Source organism: Stegodyphus dumicola, chromosome X2 (assembly GCF_044657685.1).
Source record: "Stegodyphus dumicola isolate Sdum_Otavi_A_Nest chromosome X2, ASM4465768v1".
Classification (NCBI taxonomy): Eukaryota; Metazoa; Arthropoda; class Arachnida; order Araneae; family Eresidae; genus Stegodyphus; species Stegodyphus dumicola.
In genome coordinates, this window is record NC_140781.1 from 26,063,212 (window position 1) to 26,083,626 (window position 20,415).

The 20,415-nt window shown below is 36.7% G+C and overlaps 1 long non-coding RNA gene across 7 annotated transcripts in view; it reads left to right on the forward strand.

Annotated features, from left to right (window-relative positions):
* The window catches only part of LOC118188899 (uncharacterized), an 85,616-nt gene extending 68,146 nt beyond the window's left edge, over positions 1 to 17,470 (forward strand). Inside the window, exons 1-3 of one of the 7 annotated variants that reach the window (XR_015039114.1) lie at positions 8,490 to 9,328; positions 13,446 to 13,518; positions 15,781 to 16,749. This is a non-coding gene — a long non-coding RNA (uncharacterized LOC118188899). Of the gene's footprint in view, positions 1 to 8,473; positions 9,329 to 11,634; positions 11,829 to 13,445; positions 13,519 to 15,780 lie in introns of those variants that run through there. The other 6 variants (XR_015039113.1, XR_004758188.2, XR_015039115.1 and 3 more) reach the window with 6 other exon arrangements.
* The last annotated feature ends 2,945 nt before the right edge of the window (positions 17,471 to 20,415 follow it).

The following is a 20,415-nucleotide window of genomic DNA, read 5'->3' on the forward strand; positions in this document are numbered from 1 at the left end:
ATCAACATAAAAATCAATTTTTCTAATAAATAACACTGGTAAATAATATAACCGTAGTTTACCTTTATGATAGCTTCCGACACCGAATCGCTTTTTAATTGCTTCTCTTTAATGCGCACCAACAATAACTTCTCAACATCTTCTAGGAGTTTTGGACGGTGCTTGGAAGTAACGGTAATTCCTTTGGCCACAACAAGTTTCTTAATTTCGTCCATCTTGTTTAGAATAGTGCAGATCGTTGATGTCGAACGGCAGTAAGTCTTCGCCAATTCCGCCAAACTTACACCAGGCTACGTTTATCTATGATTTCTTTCTTAATTCAATGGCCATGGCTTCCTCCTTTTTCTTTGCAGCACTATTTGAGGCAACAACCTTCTTGGGAGGCATCGTGAAATAATTATTTTCAAGTTAAATATAAAAAAACAATTAACTCACAAGCGCACAAACACGTAGATCAAAGAACATTGAGTGATCTGAAAATTGGATTCCCCGAGTCGATCCGGATCCTGAATTAATACCAAGCACATCAACAGCTTCGCTCATTGCTCGTTACGAGCTCGTAAAAACGAGCATTGACTCGAGTAATTCGAGAGACGAATTTTCTCATCATACTTTCCTCGTATCTCGAGATTCCACTGTATTAGTACTCTATGCAGAGCAAAATTTTTCGCTTTCCCGTACAATTTACATTTTATTACATTTACTCGGTCCTCAACCAAATTTCATTTACTCATATAGTTAACTCATTTCCCCAACGCTCTCCAGAAGGTTGTTCTATTAAGATGAGAGCGTGTAAATGTTGTGTTTGAAACGAACAACACTACCATCTAACCAACTTCCTAAAAATAAAATAAAATCTAGACACTCTAGACCTAAAATGACACCTTAATATCAATATTATACATAGTGTACTATGTATAGTATAAACTTAAAACACGCGCGAAAGTGTTTTTAAGTTTTTGTCCAACCGAAGAGTCTAGCTTTAACACATTCATACTATTAAATTTTTTCCAAATATTTTATTTAAAGTTCAGCACTTTTACATTCATCATCTAAAACTTTACTTTCAGTAAAACATTTTTACACTTTTAACATAATAACATTTTCAGATTCATTTTACATCAAAACGTACACATTTGCTGTATATAGTTTACAATACTTTTCTAAAAATTTAATTTTAACTTCTAGTTTGCAACGACTTGAACAGTAAATTCAAGTCTTTCTAGAGACATTCGGATTTTTTTGAAAGCAGGAGAGATGAAAAATGAGCGACGCCTTCGCGGGTATCAAACCACGGACCTCTGGAATACGCGCCCAGCATGCAGACCACTACACCCCGAAGGCATGCTAAGAAGGCGTGAGAAATACCTTATATCTTTAAGAATAAAAGATATTTACAGTACACGTTCTCGCGAACTCAAAAAAATGTTGCTTAGCAGCATCTAACAATTGTTCTTGCTTGAGAAAAAGCAACTTTCAGCAGAATGATATAAACTGAAGTTCAATTCAAAATGAGAAAACAAAGAAAATTTTCACTTATCGTTTTGCTTTCTGAAATCCTCCATTCTTTAGCGGATAAACTGCTCCCATGCAGCTTTCAGGCTTTGAAGTCGGACTTTCCTCCTAGGGCGGCCTTCACTTTCCGCGGGAATTCCTACCTCTTAAGGTCTCTGTTGACGAATCGAACTGCCTTTCTTTCCGATTGTAGGTTTTGGTAATCGGCTGTATTCTTGAATTGCCTGCACAGTCCTCCTTGCCATTGCCCTCCTTTTTGGCCTTCCTTACTGCAGGAACGACGTGGATGTAGACTCCGCTGACCTTTTGCCTCTCAGATGTCTTCGTACTGGATCCTGCCTGGTCTCTCTTGGAGCGGTTGTCGATAGGTAACTGCGAGCGTCTGATGTGGTTTCCTTCGTTGAGTCTGGACCCCTCTGTGATGGAACAGTTCTCTTTCCCGTCATGATTGGTGACTTCTTTTTCTCTAGCCCTGGGAATGGTTGCGATGGAATTCGCTTTGGTGGCCTTCCATTCGATGAAAGTTCCCTTTCCCCCGCTGGGGGAATAAACTGCGAGATTTCAACATCAGTACCTCTTATTTTGCTTCCAGGTTCCTGAAAAAGATCTCCTGAAGCTTCAAAATCATTTCTGAAATATGGTTTAACTTGATCAACGCTAGCCACCGTTTTCAGACCATTAACATCTTTTAAATATAACGTTGAAAACTTTATTCTTTCGATAACAAACGGCCCTTCCAACCTGGGCTCAAATTTGACCCCTTTATTTTCTGGCGCAAATGATAAAGATTGTTTAACTTTCAGGACTTTTTGACATACGGAATATTCGGCCTGCCGTCTGTTCTTGTCTTAGTACAATTTTTGCATCTGCTTAGCTGAATCTGAGTTTCTTATCGCCTCATCTATTATTTTCTGAATGTCCTTTAACTTAAATTCTTCTTGCCTTTGTTTCACAAAAAAAATGTTTATTTAAGCGAGTTAACATTTTCTTCCCTAAAAAGAGTTCTGCAGGGGGGTTCTTTTGCGTAGTATCATGCTTTGCCGTACTCAGTGCAAAAGCTAATTCATTGACACAGCTAGTCCAACGCTCATGATAATTCTTAATGTATTCCCGAATAATTTTAATATTTTTGTTTAGGCTTTGCGCTCTATTCGATTGCAGCCTATATGGTACCATTTTCAGATGGCGTATGCCAAGTCTTGTGCAAAGATCTTCATATAACTGACTCACAAAAATTCTACCGTTATCGAATATTACATTTAATGGGACCTCGTACATTAAGATATATTTATTTAAAAATGAATCGGACACGAATTTTGCTCACGCTTGTTTAAGGAGAATTATTTCCACCTATTTTGAAAAATGATCAAAGATAATTAAAAGATATCTATTCTTATTTAGCCTGGTTCTGTGTAAGGTCTGTGGCAAATCGATGCCCACGAACTCATTGGGGAAGTAGTCTTTATATTATTTAAGTTCCCGGCGGGTTTATAATTAATTAATGAGCACATATGGCATGACGTGACATACGCCGTCACGACTTTCTATAATTGCGGAAAATAAACCGCTTCGCGGACCCTTTATAACGTTTTCCTAATTTACAAGGTGTCCCGTTATAGGTTAATCATGCAGCTCTTCTAGAATATTTAATCGTAGACTTGCTGGGATCACTAGCCTGTACTCTTGATTGTCTTTAGTTATTTTAGTGTAAAATAACAATTTATCAATGATTTCATAGTGGGCTACCCTATTTCTGATTGCCGCAATGTCCACACGGTCGAAATGCTGGGGATTTTTGAGATACACAGTGGAACCTCGAGATACGAGTACCTCTATATACCAGAAATTCGAGATACGACGAAAGTATGAGCGAAAAATTCGACTCTAAATACGAGCACTGACACGAGTAACGAGCAGTGAGTCAGGCTGTTGGTACTTTGGGTGTGATTAACTGTTAGACACCCATTTAGAAAAATGAACTCTTTTAATAAATCAAAATATATACATATCGATGGGATAACATAAATCTCAGCGATGAATACAGTGTGTACACGGACTCGTAAAAACAGAAGGCAAAAGTTCTCTTTTTGCAGTCACGCAGAGATGGGATTCTTATCGCGCATACGCGAGGAGGAAAACTCGAGGAGCTGAAGAAATGTGGGGGGGGGTGTAGGTAGCCCCACATTATCTCCCTTCCTGGAAAAAAAATGCGCTAAAAATCTGAAAAAATGAGGGAAACAATTAGTCTTGCACGAATCGTTTGGGAAAGTGGACACGACGTCCTGAACGAGTTTGATAATTTGTAACACTTTTTTCAAGTGGCTGTTCGTTTACTGGATAGGCTGGTTGCTGTGATGAGGCCTTATCCACATCAGTTAAACTATGAGGTTCAGATGCATAGTCTGGGACTAAATACGCAGGCTTTTCTCTGTCGATAGGCACAGTGATATCATTTTTTAAAAATTTTCACCTTTATTAAATATGGTAAAGATTTTATAACCAAGTCGGAGAACTTTGTACGGACCCGCGTAAGGTGTATGCAACGAGGGATTTACTTGCGTCTACACGCAGATAAACATAAGAACATTTACCTAAGTGTTTATTCACAAAGATCTGTTTTTCAGAGTGATTTGTTGTAGCGGTCGGACGAAGACGTTGTATATTATGATTTAATTTTTGTAGGAAGTCACTCCTCGGAATGTTGCTGTCAGGTGGCATAAAGAATTGTTCCGGAAGACGCCATACACCAGTTCGTTTGGCCATACACCAGTTCGGCTAGAGAGTAGATAAGTTCCCCTTTAAAAGTGATCCGAAGTCCCAAAAGAACTGAAAGCAATGCGATAGTCCAGTGAGCAGATGCATAACACATTATGAGCGATCTGTGCCATCTTTCAATAATGCCGTTGGCTTGTGGGTGGTAGGCGGTGGTATAGAAGGGGGAATACCAAAGTTCTTGGCTAGTTCTCGAAAGAGTTCACTGCGAAATTGACTACGACGATCAGTTGTGATCTGGGAAGGCACCCCGAATCTTGAGATCCAGCCAGCATAAAGAGCAATGGCGACGGTCTCTGTCCGTGTATCTTTCAATAGGTACGCTTCAGGCCAACGAGTATACCTATCGATGCATGTCAGACAGTAAAACATTCCTTGAGATGAAGGAAGAGGTCCAATCAAATCTATATTGATATGAGAAAAACGTTCATCTGGAACTATAAAAGTAGTTAAAGGAGAGTGTACACGACGAGACACTTTAACCTTTTGACATTGTATGCAAGTTTTAGCGAAGTTCGTGACATTCGTTTTCATTCCGGGTCAGACAAATCGGTCACTAATTAACTTCAGCGTTGCTTTAGGTCCAGGATGGGAAAGATTGTGCAGAGATGAAAAGACAAGTTTTCTATGACTGTCTGGAACAAAAGGACATGTTTTACCATGTGAACTGTCGCAATACAGTTCTACAGAACTCTCTGGCATTTTTAACTTCTTTGATTGCAGAACTGGATTTTCTTTCTCCAAAAACGATTGGAGTACAATGTCACTCTGTTGTGCTTGCGACATAAATTAATAGTTAATAGGAATGACATTAGTAACCATTTCGATGTGGGAAATATCATCGGCTAGTCCATTTTCTGCGCCACTCACATGTTGAATGTCAGTAGCGAACTGACCTATGAAATTAAGTTGATTAATCTGTCGAAGTGAGAGCTTGGCATACTTTTGGAAAAATGCTTTTGTGAGTGGCTTATGGTCTGTAAATACTGTAAAGTTCGTACCTTCAAGCAGATATCTGAAGTATTTGACAGCGGCAAATATTGCTAACAGCTCTCGGACGTACGTACTGTACTTTTGTTCCATATCGCTCAATTTTCTCGAGAAAAATCCTAATGGTTCCCATGTTTCGCATTGAGCTGTTGGACGCAAGCGCCTATGGCTTTGTCTAATACGTCGCACATGAGAGCAATTTTCTTTTTTGGGTCTGTGTGGACTAAGTTTGTAGCCTGTGTCAGAAGCTGTTTACATGACTCAAAGGCTGTTTCAATGTGTATTGAGCAATTTAAAGGTGTTTTGTCATTTTTCTTACAACGTCCGAGCAGTTGAACTTCAGCAGCATGATTTAAAAATCTCCTATAGAAATTAAGAATTCCCAAAAAAAGTCTGAGTTCATTAACACAAATTATATCACTTTTGGGCTTTGGAAAATCTTGGATAACTAATTTTTTCTGGAAAAGGAATTATTCCATTTTTGTCTATAATGTGACCTAAAAATTTTACGCGTTTGCAGCAAGTGGGGTTTTAGAAAGATTGACAGTCAAATTATGACTTTTTCATCTCTCAAAACTTCTTCTATATGAAGTATATGTTCATCGAGGGATGATGAAACAATCAAAATATCATCGATGTATACGAAACAGAAATTTAAATCTGGTAGAATTTGATCAAGTAATCTTTGCACTGTCTGACCAGCATTACGTAAACCAAATGTCATGTAGTTAAATTCAAGTAATCCAAAAGGAGTAACTATTGCTGTTTTTGGTATGTCTTCTTTATTCATTGGTACCTGGTGATATGCCTTCTTGAGGTCTAATGTTGAAAAAACAGTTTTATTGCTGAAATTAGATGTAAAAATCATGTAGCTGTCTAATTGGATAATTATCTAGAACAGTGATTATATTTAATTTACGGTAGTCCCCGCAAGGCCGCCAAAATCCATCCTGTTTTTTTTATCATGTGTAGAGGACTACTCCAACAGCTTTTAGAAGAGCTACAAATGCCTTTTTTGCACTAAATATGCGAATTCTGCTTTTGCGGTAGCCAGTTTGTCATGCGCTAGGCAGTTAGCCTTAGCTGATACTGGAGAACCTTTAATTTCGATTACGTGTGTAATACTAAGAGTATTCTTATTAAAAGGCTGTTTTAAAACATCTTGAAACAGAGAATCATATTTTTAAGTGAATCATTAAATACATGTAACGGTTGTAAAACTGTAATTTTGGGTACAGTATCCTGTCATATTTTGCATCTGACGCAACGTTAGTCATGCTGTCAATTAATTTTTTGGATTTCAAATTAACAATAATGCCATGATTACTTAAAAAGTCTGCGCCCAAAATTGTTCGCGAAACATTAGCATTAGTACAAGTCCATGGAAAAATTCGGCTTAAACCTATGTCTAAATTTACTAAACATTTTCCATATACATCAATTTTGGTACCATTTGCTGCAATTAAATTGAGCAATGATGTTGGTTTACATCAGTCTTGAGGAGTAGGAAGCAAAAAAGATAGTTCAGCTCCTGTACCAACCAAAAAATGTATTCTTAGAGATTTTTCGTATACAAGGAGACGACAATTATTCTGGCCCATGGCGTTCGTCGCCACACACGCTTGGCCTTTTTGTTTTCCAATTTAAAAGTGCAAGGTTTGTTGCATTTAACGTCTTTTTCATCAAACTTGATGTTGTACCAACACATGGATGTGCTTTCGGTTTGTTTATTCGTAGGCAAGGACCTATGTCTAGAATTAGAACGACTACGAGAGTGAGATCGAACACGAGAATACAATGTAAAACGTTTATCTACTTTTTATTTAAAACAGATATTTGTTTCTCTAAATTATATAAAGCATCACTTGTATCAGTAGAATTAGTTACTTTCGATTTCATGTCCATTGCTTGAGGCTGAGCAGGACTGATTTTGTCAGTCATAGCTGCTAATTTTTAAGTTCGATAACAGAAGAGGCCAATATGGCTTGCATCTAGGCTGAAAGGCGTTGAAACCACAAAGATTTTAATAATTCAGTTCCGACGAGAGGTCCTGGCAGTTCTTGCATTTGTTGGAGTAAAACAGACGGGCGTTTGGCGCCTAAATCGATGCTTCTCAAAGTTTTTTTTTTTTTTTTTTTAAATTTTTGTTCTTCAGAGTCAGAAAATACTTCAATTAATATTTTTTAAGTGTGTCATAAGCATCAATAACTGGAGGAGGATCAATTATATCACTTACCTGACTTGAGATGTCATTCTCGATGTGGCCTACCACTATATGGTATTGTACGATATCGGCAGTTATCCCACTGTTAAAGAATTAGCTTTCAACCTGGCGAAACCAAATACTTGAATTATTTTTCCAAATAGGCGGTACTTTAACTGAGATTATGTTGATTTCAGGTGCATCCGTTGAAACAATAGTATCGTCGTTAACAGACATGTTCGAACGATTAAAAACGTAATCTTAATGCCGTAGTCACCAATTTGTCGTCTGATTAACTGCTAGTCACCCATTTAGAAAAATAAACTCTTTTAATAAATCAAAATATATACATAGCGTTAGGATAACATAAATCTCAGTGAATACAGTGTATACATGAACTCGTAAAAACAGAAGGCAAAAGTTCTCTTTTTGCAGTCACGCAGAGATGAGATTCTTATCGCACATGCGCAAGGGGGAGAACTCGAGGTGCTGAAGAAATGGGGGGGAGGTAGCCCCATAGGTATGAGTAGCGCTATTTCCCAATTTGGGTCGAATCGCGGAATCCCCTCGTCAGGTCACTGAGTCTTCTGTAATCTACGCGTTTGTGTGCTTGTGCGCTTATTGTTTTTATACATTTAATGTAAAAATAATTTTTTCACCATGCCTCCCAAAAAGATTGTTGCCTCAGCTACTGCTTCAAAGAAAACGAAGGAAGCCATGGTCGTTGAAATTAAGATAGAAATCGAAGATAAGCATAAGCTTGGTGTAAATGTGACGGAATTGGCGAAGACTTACTGCCGTTCGACATCGAGGATCTCCACTATTCTAAACAAGAAGGACGAAATTAAGAAACTTGTTGTGGCCAAAGGAGTTACCGTTACTTCCGAGCACCGTCCAAAACTCCTAGAAGATGTTGAGAAGTTATTGTTGGTGCGCATTAACTAAAAGCAATTAAAAAGCGATTCGGTGTCGGAAGCTATCATAAAGGTAAACTACGGTTATATTATTTACCAGTGTTATTTATTAGAAAAATTGATTTTTGTGTTGATATTTTTGGGGGTGCGGAACGGATTAACTGGATTTCCATTATTTTCAATGGGGAAATCTGTTTCTAGATACGAGGAATTCGCTATACGAGCTAAATACTGGAACAAATTAAATACGTATCTCGAGGTTCCACTGTACGTTTTCCTTCCAGATATATTGGAACGATGAGATAAATTGTCATCACGATTCTACTTAGTCAAAATAATGTATGTAGCTCCAGCATGACGCAAGAAAATTTGTAAAAATAATTTTCTTTACCTTAGGTTTAGATAACTTTGTTAAGCTGGCCCTAAAAGGAAGTTAAAACTTTCATTTTCAGTAGTGCATAACTGTGTTTGTGAAAAAGTGAGTTCGTTATAACTGTGTTTGCGAAAAAGCTGGGGGAAATAGACTCAATGGAAAAGGGACATAATATAAAAAAAAATCAAGATTTGGTATAAATTTCAATTTAATTGCAAATAAAAATAAAAGTAATCAAATTTCATGTGTCCATTAACAACATGTGACTAGTGGATACTGTATTGGACATTACGGCTACATATTGTATGATGCAAATTTTCAATTAAAATTCATTAAATCTTAAAAGCCAAAATTAAAACAAATTCAATCTGCCGTTCGACATCGATGATCTGCACTATTCTAAACAAGATGGACGAAATTAAGAAACTTGTTGTGGCCAAAGGAATTACCGTTACTTCCAAGCACCGTCCAAAACTCCTAGAAGATGTTGAGAAGTTATTGTTGGTGCGCATTAACGAGAAGCAATTAAAAAGCGATTCGGTGTCGGAAGCTATCATAAAGGTAAACTACGGTTATATTATTTACCAGTGTTATTTATTAGAAAAATTGTTTTTTATGTTGATATTTTTGGGATTTCCAAAGGCTTTTCTTGACAGGAGGTGACCAGACCCTCTTCTCGGACACCCTAATTAGTCTAAATCCTTTGGTTTTTCAGCCCCTTGCTTCTGTTGCTTCTTTTAGAGATCGCCAAATGACTTCGTTTGACCCGTCTTCTTTCTATGGACTCTTTCGGTCTTCTCCAATTGCTGATAAGGATATTACTTACTTTGAGGTCTCTGTTGAGACGAAAACTTCGATTACTGGCTCTTGCAAAAATTTGCCGAACGCATGTTTTTAGCTTTTCGTCTGCTTTGGAATTTCACGACGAGTTGAAATAGTCTTTCGAGTGTCTGTGTATTTCTCACTGCCAGAAACTCCGGAATCAAAGGAAGCAAACGCGGCAAAATTACCTCAATCAGTTCAATATCCGGCCTATTTCCATACACTAGATGGAAAACTTGAATTTTTTTCAGAATAAAATCAGTCAGTTCTTCCACATTCGTCTGATATTTACAGAAGAGCTCTGACTCTAATTTGCTCGGTCTTTGACTACAGGAAACGCTTTTAGTAGCGCGATTTTAAAATTTTCCCAGTTGTATGTTTCGGAACCTGGATCCTCCAGCAGAAACTTCCTGATGTCCTCGAACCAACTTACGGCTTGGCCTTTTAAGCTAGCCATTGTAATCGTAAACGGCTGAAGCTCGTTCACGGGATGTAGCGTAAAATGAAATTCTAGTTGTTTCAAGAATGTCATCACCGAACCTCTGCCGTTGAACGTCGCAGCTGACTTCTTAGCTGCCCGCATGGTTTCTACTATGTACCCAAATCCTTCCATTGGGTTTACTGATGCCTGACAGATTTGAAAAGTAGGAGGGTCCAATACAAATTTTTCTTTTTCTACCGCTCTTAGGCAGATAGACCTAGTGTGCTTTGCCGTATACTCAATACACCCCCTTTTTCTACCGCCACAGTCCGTTAAAAATTTCGGGCGCCAAATATAGTATTCCTCACTCTTTTTGGCTAAATTAATTGTCGAGGAACCTAGTGAACTGCAGTGGCGGCTCGTGTCTAAAACTAGTGGGGGTGCTGTTCCAAAAAAAATTTAACCTTTGTTTTAAAATTATGTAAAAGGAAAAAAACATGTATAAAAAGAAAATTTATTTTGAAACTTCATGAAATCGTTCAAGAAAAAAATTAAACATTTCTTAATTACTTTAACCAAAATTATTACAGTTCAATCTTTGTCTGAAATCCATTCCTCTTGTTTTAATTTGCGCGAAAAGATCAATAATTTTCTCCTTCATCTCTGGATGACAACTGAGGAAATTTTTCTTTATTGAAAGCAATGCAAGCGCATTTAGTCTTTACAAATTCATAGTGCTTCTTAGAAAAGTTTTCATTCTTTTCAATGTTGAAAAGCAGCGTTCTGCCTCTGATGTAGTCATGGGAATTCTCAAGAGAATTTTTATCAGTTTCGTAATTTCACTAAGAGCATCATCTAGATTATTTTCGAAGATAAATTTCAGTAGCTCAATTAATTTTCAGTATTCATGGATATCAGACCTACAATAGAATACTTTTAGTTCAGTTTCAAGCTTTTCTTTGCCAATCATTGGATATGCTTCAGTGGTCAGTACTATTTCTTCTGTAGAATACTCATTCCTAAAATTAAACATTTCTTGTTAAACAATTTAGCAGCTGCTAAGTTTTTAGTGGAAGAATATCTGTGCATTATATCAATGCATAGTATAAAGTCACATATTTCCTTAGCTTCAGCCATCAGTGTCTTTGAAAAAATTCTTACAGTACTTTGAGTTTCTTAAATCTAAAATAGCAGTTTTGAAAACTTTAAACACATTAATTTCTCTGGATTGCATTTAGTTGTATATTATTTCAACATGAGGTTATTTCAACATTATCAGAGATAAAAATTCTCTAACCAAAACTTGAAATTATCATCATTTAGATATTTTAAAATTTCTGTTGCTTTTGCAATAGTTTGATCTGCATTTGATGTCGACTGAATTTCAGTAAGGCAATTTTTTAAAAGTTGCAAATTTTCATGAACTCTGTTTATGGTCCGTATGATGAAATTCCACCTTCTGGAGGAATATCACACGCGCGGAGTAAAAAGAAATCACGTTTTCAGCACCGTGGCAGAATTTCGGCACTGCAAGAGCGACAGTGCTCTTCTCTCTACCCGGCTCGCGTGCTGTTTTCTGTGTGCCCATGCGCAGAACAGCCAAACACCACGTTGCTGGAACTGTGAAGCGCGCAGTTCCAACCTAACCGAAGCCTTAGCCAAAGCTATCACAAGTATCTAACGCATTTGGTGCTTAATTTAAACTAGCTGTCGAATAACAAAAGACACGTAATATACGATCGAGCGTAACAGCTTCAAGAGAGATTTAGCCCGAAGGCAAACACACGCTACTCAGAATTCCTAGCTCTATTTCACGAAGTAAGTTGAATTTCTTTAAATATTACTTCCAACTCATTTACAATTAAAGCGAATCTAAAAATTCATTCTGGTAGGGAGTTGAAAGTGGAAACAAGAATTGATAGGAAAGAACTTTAAAATTAAAATAACTGTTATGAAATTAAAATATACCTTACAACTTCACAGTCAATAGGTTTATAGTTGATGAATTATGGAGTTTCTTACAAACTCTGAGGAGTCTATAATGATACTTAGTAGTTTGTTTATTAGGTGTTGTAACACGAATCTGTCTGATCGTGCTGTAGCGGCCTATGCTGGGGCGGCGTATATTAAAATCGGCTTTATAGCCTATAACTAGAGCAATCGTTTTGTGCTTAAATTTAATTTAGAATTTCTTTGGAGCAGGGCATAAATAGCCATAAAGGCTTGATGAGCCTTGTTTCTGATTATTGTAACGTGTTGTTTAAACGTTCTCGTCTATATGAACACCGAGATATTTTATACATTTTCCCCTTGAGTTTCCCTCAGTACCGTTTAGTTCAATATTACCTATTTATTTTTTTTTCCCTTGAAGTAGATAACTGACAATTTATTAGTATTGATTTGGATCTTCCAAGCTTGACACCAGTTTGAAATTAGATGAATTGCTTTTTGTAGTTTTCCTCTTGCATGCTAAGGACATACTGATTTGCATAACATGGCCATGTTTTCCACGTATCATGCTACTAATGCGTACGAAGCGTAAGGCATATTGTTAATGTACAGATTAAAAAGTATTGGTGAAATGATAGAGGCCTGTGGTACACAAGCTCTGGAGTTCCTGCTAGAAAGAGTATTTTTAATCCTTACGCGGAATGTTCAATTATTTACATAATTAGCAATGAGAACGATAAGCTCAGGTAGAAAATTGAAGCAAATAACTTTGATATGGAGGTCTTGATGCCAAACCTTACCAAACTCTTTTTCAATATCAAGAAAAATAGCAGCTTCCGTTTCTTTTTGTTGAAGCCTTCCCCGATATGTACCACAATTCTAGTAACTTGCTGCACGGTAGAGAAGGCGTGCTTCAAATCCAAATTAGTGGTCTTTTATTACCTTATTATCTTCAATAAATTTATTCATTCTTGTAACGATGATACGATCGAAAATGGTTTGGGAAACTTGTTAATACTGAATTGTTTTTCGTAATAATCTGCAGACAAGTTAGCAGTTTCATCCGGGCTATGGATTAATTTGTTATTCTGCTTAATGGGTTCAATATTATTTTCACCTTTTCTGGGTGCTTTTGCAACTCTTCATACCGAGTGATCCGTCTGAGAAAACCTACTTACGAGGCTGCTCCAAGATTCGTTTCGGTAGTCCCTCATGATGTGCATGCGTTCTCTATTGCTTTGGTTATATCTTTATCTTCTGCTGTCTTGCGGATCTTGTGATTGTTGCGCGATTTTTCTGAGCCTATTTTTGTCTCTGATTTTCATTCTGATGTAGTGTGGGAGAATGAGGTCTTCATGAATTGAAAGATTCATGATTGCGGCGCGGATGTTGTTATTTAAATTGCTAATTATATTATTGATGTCATTGCTATTATTTAGAGAACAAGAAGCAGAAATCTATTGTTTATGATTTGGCTTCTTATAGGTGGTAGACCAAGCTACAACCCACATAATATGAAGCGAACGGGAAGGTCATCTGAGTTAAGGTCGTTATCTACGTAAGTATAAGAAACTTGACGTATATTTATCGCGATCATAATATCCAGTACATTAGCAAACCTAAATGGGCAGGTTGGGATATATGTAGGTTCCGTGGGGACGAAGATGTTGATGTCATTATTTAGCATGTAGTTATTTAACACCACTTCACCATGACTGTTCGTACGTGAATTCCACTTCGTATGTTTGCAGTTGAAATTGCCGTCTATTATTAGGCGGGTTACTAAACTTGTAATGTAATCTATAACTTTAGTGTTATGCGAAGACATGGGCGGCTTACACACTGAAACGTGTAGGTATTCAGTGTCTTTACTTTTAAATTTACATGCACAGGCTTCAAGGCTTTGTAAGACTGGTAGAGCGAATTTATAGCGGTTAAGATAACATTTAGTTGCAATGGCAGTTTTAGCGATCTTTAATTTACGGAAATCGTTTACAAAACCTGGTTTCTACTATATCCAGCGTTTTCGAGTTAGGCTGAGGTCAAGCACTACTTAAATGACAGCATGAATACACCAAGTATCACTGCACAAGATTCTAGAGATTGAGAAAAAAATTGCTAGTTTACCCGTATGCTAACAATCCTTTTGTAAATCCTCCTCCTTAGACATCAGCCCCTACTTATGGATCTCCTGTTTCGCTATGATCATCCCAGGTAATAAAGACCAGATTCAATAAGGCGTAAATCTGGAGGCCAACATGTTGCTTATTACTAAAATTAGTTGTTTGTCCACCTATGTCTGAGTGGTAGTAGTGCCTGCTAAAAAAACTACTTTCTTCAAGAAGCACAAAGATCTTGAAAGTATGCTGTCATTAACCAGCAAGCTACATGTTTCATGCATGTGAGAGGACACGGTAACATAAAAGAAGTCTATTGCCACAGGAAAGAGTTTAGATTTGCAAAGGATTTGATGAATCTTATAAATGGCAATAGAATAAGACTGGGAAGTTTGCTTTCATGTTTTCACCGTATTTTTTGTTTTAGTCTGTGTTGGGTGTGCTGCGTTAAACATGAGGCTGATTATTATCGGTTAGGAGAGTTGCAGTTCAATCGTATATTGCATTACATGTGAGGAGACTAACGTTTCTCCTAAGAACATGCCAACATATTCACAAAAACACTACAGCCTTGAATAGCACTATCCTAGATTTATGGCATCACTTGTTTACAATGACAAGTGACTGATTTCTTAGCAGCCAAACAGAGGATGAAACTGAATTCATTTAACTGCATAACTTGGCATTACTTTAATCTTTGAGTGTTTGGACTCTAACAAATCCTCTGATGCTGAAAATATATTCAAGTATTAAACTTTGCGCCATCTTCATTACTGTTGCTCTTTGTTGTACTGTTGCTTCATCACTTGGCGTAGACTGCATGAGCATTGACTATTGTCATCAATGATACAACAGTGCGAGACCTTTTAAATCCTAATACCTATCGCTTCAAACGGCATCAAGCAACAGCAATACGATCACTCTCAGTGTCACCAGATTTAACCTTTTCGTTGACAGCAATGCACTTTTCCGTAGCTCAGTTTTCTCCTTTTTATAGTTTACATATAAATTAGATAAACGGAAATGCTTCCGCCTTAGTTTGCTAAGGGTTGAAATAAATCTGTTGATGCTTGCAAAAAAGGAAACACTCAGTTTGTTAAAGCTGGAACTAAGCCTTTTAACAGTTGAAATGCTGGATGATTTAAATGAAGAAATATTAAGTTATTAGTTTTCTCTTTTGAGCTTCTAATACGATTATTTCTGACTAATGCCTGCGGGAATGAGTCATATATAAATAACCAATAATTGTCCTATATCAATTTCTATGCGTTTGAACTAAATAAGTAACTATTAAATTCTTTAACTACTTGCGATTTCTCCTAGCAGAAAATATGGAAAGAATATATTTTTATTTAATTAAAGCACAGAGATATGAAAAACGATCCTTGAATAGTAATAAACGCTGAAAACTAAATAAGAAAAAATATGTGACGATGAAATTACCGAGAAAATACAGCATAAATTTTCAGATGCAATATAACTATGACTGACAGTAACTTTGGAATTGCCAAAATCCCCAAACTACAATATTTAATCGACAATAAGACTACATTTTAGGATAAATTTTGAGAAAATGTAGGTGAATATTTGACGAGAGCACGGTTCTAATTAGATTGAAAGGCCAGCCATCTAATTAAATACAAGATTTTACTATGTATTTAAAAAGGAAAATTATTAATATATTGATATCTATTTGTTTTCAGGCAAACAAGCAAGCAGGAATGTGGATGCAGACCTAAACTGAAGTCCCTCAACTAGGCCTGGCTATTGACAATTAGCGGTTATATTTTATATTTGAGTTCAGAAGGAAAAAAAAAATTTTTAAATCCTATCAGAGAAAAAAGATGTAGGCCATATTTACTATGTCGTAATATTAAAAGTGAAAATTTATTGTAGTCAAAAGTTGAAAAGCTAAACATTTTGTATGGAAAGTTAAAATGAATTTATACAGTGGTGTAAGCATCAAATTAAAGAATATATGCATATACAGTAAAATTGTCTACTTCTATCAAGTATTCGAGTAATGCAATTATTCTCTAACGCTTAATAATAAAAATCTCTCCTCTCACTGTGCAATTTCATTTGTTAAAATATTCGATTACAAGGACTTACCAAATATAGTGGGAAAAAAAAAAAAAAAAAAAAAAAAAAAAAAAAAAAAAAGCGGTTCTAATTTTCGAGCTGCTCCAATAGTGGCCAACTAATATTGGAAATTCAAGTTGGGTTCGAGCCCAGGCGAACGGACTGGTTGCATGGCTGGGTTCTTGTGTGTAGCGTTAATACGAAACAATATCCGCTAGAAAATTTGCCATGAGGGCATCTATCTTCTTAGGCAGATAGCCCTTGTGTACTTTGCTATATTCAAATAACCTAATCTTACTTTAAACTAAATACGACTACTTCTCTCATGCACTTTCCTCCCTCCTTTAGTATAGTTTTATTATTATTCGTGTTAGTTACTTTACATGTGTTTATTTTCTTTATATCAGCTAAAGGTAAATAAATATAAACGTAAAACAACACCCAACTGACTTAAATTCACTTTATGACGCATGAGTCAAGTAACGGAATCGTTTATAGTATAATTCTGATTCAAAATATATTAATATTTAATTAAAATTTCTAAATTTGTTTTGTTGGCTAATTTCATTTTGTAATCTCCTCACACTTTCATCCTGAGTAGGAAAGATGAGCTTTAATTTACTATGTGCTTTTAAATACGATGAAGTCAATAATTAATGTACATACTCATGTATGGCTAAGCTTAGTAGTGTACAATTACTGAGGTAAAACAAAATTAAATACCTTCAATAAGAAGTTCCACAAATGCCTACAGTCGATTAAGACAATTCAGATCAAATAAAATTTAATGAAAAAATTGCTCTGAAATCGCTATGCGTGGAGGAATGGAATTTGCACAATTCGCGTTTCATTAATTCAATAAACTTCATTTTATTGCTCGATAACATTTTTCACAATAAAGGCCGGGAGAAGTGATGAAAAGGGGCAGCTATGCAATAGTTTCTAAATCTATACTTATATAGTTACAAAAAGGAAATATTTCATTCGAAGAAGCAACCATGAACTTTCCTTCCATGCTATAAGTTACCTATTATAACATTCTATGCCTATTCCAGATTCCCAAATTTATCACCGACGGAATACCATGCCTAATATGTTTTATTCATGCAGTTAATCATTTCTTATTCACTTATGCACTCTGTTACAAAAAGATATAAGCATCCAGAAAAAAATTGAACCACAACTACGAAAGGCGGTTTGGCCAGTTAAATAGATAATTAAAAAACTTGCAGCACCAATCAGTATTATGGAACGATATAACGCGTGCCTGAAGTGCGCACCTGATAGAATGTATAAAGACAAGTGAGGAAAGTGACGAGCATTTACAACCGCGCTGATGGCTTGGATACACGACACTGTAACGAAAGATACCTTGAAGACGTACTCAGCGGCGTTACGAACAGTTATCCGACTTCAAGAGGGGTTGCATCATAGGACTTGTGGAAGTTTCATAATGACGCGAACACATTTATAAAAATAAAAACTTTATTAAATACTTGCCGAAGAAGCTTGCTCCTACTTGATCGTATCGGACGTAAAACTCCGTCGACCTAAGGTCTCGTATCCCCTTGGCCAAGAAGCGTACCACTTAAAGGTCGCTCGAGGGCGGTAGAGATGATGCGTAACCTCAGAAATGAAATAACACAATGACACATCGAGGAGAAAACTGAACTGCTGTGTCATTTCGCCACTCTGCTGCAGCTCTAATAATTATTTTTAAGATTGAAAGAACATGTCTTGTTTTTCCACAGCAACATAGTATTTAATCTTATTGGTTGTTTCATTTCCATAGCAACACCACAGAGTACGCTCAGGGAGGGATATCGAACGATGCAAATATATATAACTGAAATTATACAAGTTATATGTAGCAGTTAGTAGACAAATGTTGAGGGAATTTCACATATTGTCCCGATTTTGTGATAGTTTTAGGAACAGCTGACATGGTATTCTTCAAAGTATCCGTCTTACTGGAAGGTTTAGTGTCGTGGGACTAAATTTTTATTATTAATAAAAATGCAGGTTTGAGTCGATCAATTGAGACAGTTTGATTCTTACCGTGCGAGGAGATGATAAAAGTTTTGTCATGTCGCTCAGTGACAGGATGATGACCCTGAGTATGGTTGCTGAAGAGGAGGCTTGGCAAAGTCAGTTCTCAAGTAAGCATGAGAACACAATTTTAATTTAGAAGTCAAACAACAAAAATCAGCGTTATATTTTCAAATTTTCGCAGTAATGAAATTTGGAAATATAACGCTGATTTTTGCTGTTTGACTTCTAAATTAATATTTGTTCGGCGTGTTATTGTATCTTAATTATGCGAACACAATTTGAAGGATGGATGAACGGGGACAGTGTTTTGATGTTGCAATGGGAATCAGAGACTGCACTGTAGATCGTAAACGATTGACATATGTTGGTGTCAGGGATGGCAGAGAAAGTTGATTTGAGCACACGGTATCCGAAGGCAGCTTTAAGGTAGTAGCGTAGACTAACTCACAGCAAGTTGCCTGGATGTTGTCTTTGACGGAAGATCGAATACCCAAAAGTATAAGAGGTAACGATTTTGTCCAGCGAGGGTTTTCTGGCGCTTTTATGCTGTTTTTCAGCTGGTGATGGAACCGTTCAATGTTCCGTTTGCTTGAGGTCTATAGGCAGTGGTACGAATATGATGAATGCCCAGCAGGTGCATGAACTCCCTGAAAAAATGCGATTCAAAGTTTCGACCCTGGTCGGTAATGATAGTGGAAAGGCATCCATTAATTAGACCATTACAAGTTGTTTCAGCCGACATATCAGATGTGGGAATTACTTCGGGTCATCGTTTGAATCAATCGACTATGGTCAAGCAATACTGATAACCTTCAGAAATTGGTAATGGTTCAGTAAAACCGATGTGAATAAGCGAAAATCTGGCATCAAGAAGTAAAAATGTCAAAGTGGGGGATTTCGTAAGCCTGTGTATCTTTGATCATTGACATTTCTCACAAGCCTTCACGGAGTTTTTGATAAAAGTATCCAAGTTAGGCTAAACGCAACGTTTGCGTATCAGTTCTGAAGTGGCAGATATACCCGGATGCGAAAGCTTGTGAATACTTTGGAAGATGATAGGTGTGAATGAAAGGACGAGGAACATCGGTTGTGGAGTCACAGTAGAGATAAATATCTTCAAAAGGGAAATACTAATTAGAGAGCTTCAAAAATCTAGAATTTTGAATTGCTGTGAGTTGTGACGAAGCTAACTGTTTGAAATCCAGAGTAGGTGAGCGAAAAACAGAATCTACTTCTATTCGGGAGAGTGTGTCAGCAATAACATTTTCCTTACCTTATTGTATATCAGTGGAAAATTAAGAGATATAATCTAGGTGTCTTAGTTGTCGAGGAGAGCGCTTTTCGTCTGAAAGTGAATGTTAGTGGTTTTTGGTCGGTAAATATGACGAAGTTGCGACCTTCTAACAAGTGCCGAGATTTCCTGATATAGATGCGTATACTGCCAATAGTTCGCTATCATATGTAGACCATTTCCGTTGACTCTTATTCAATTTTAAAGAAAGGAATGCATTTGGCTCCCATTGACCATTTGGGAACTGCCAAAGGCAACGTCAGATGCATCGGTCCAGAGACTGAGTCGAGCACCAGGAATTGGATGTCTTAAGAGATTAGCTTTGCCAAGAGCTTCTAAAAATTCTTTTCGGCTTCTTCAGACCATTGGAGAGGATTTTCAGTCTTTTTAGTTGGACGGAATGATTTCTTTTTGTTAGAATGACCTTCGAGAAACTTAATTAAAGGGGACAAAATGTGTGCAGCATGTGGCACAAATCTGCGATAAAAATTGAATAGGCCAAGAAATCTGTGAAATTTTGCTAAGTCTAGAAAATTTAGAAATTCCATCAACACGATCTGTAATTAGAGAAATATCTTCTTTAGATATTTTAAATCCTAAGAAATCCAAGTTTGGACCTCCAAATATACTCTTTGAGGGTTTGATTTCTAAATTGTAATGATCTAATCTTTTAGGTGTTCAATGTGTTCTTCGCTGCTTTTTAAGGCTATCTAAATATCAATAAATACATATATATCGTTTAAACCTCTCGTCACCTCATCAATAAACCTTTGAAAAGTGCTTGATACATTGTACAACCCAAATTGCATACAAGTGCTTTTAAAAATTCCAAATGGTGTACAGAAGCAGTTTTATGGACATCGGAATTTGATGAAATGCTTTGACTGAATCTACATGGAGAATATGTTGCACC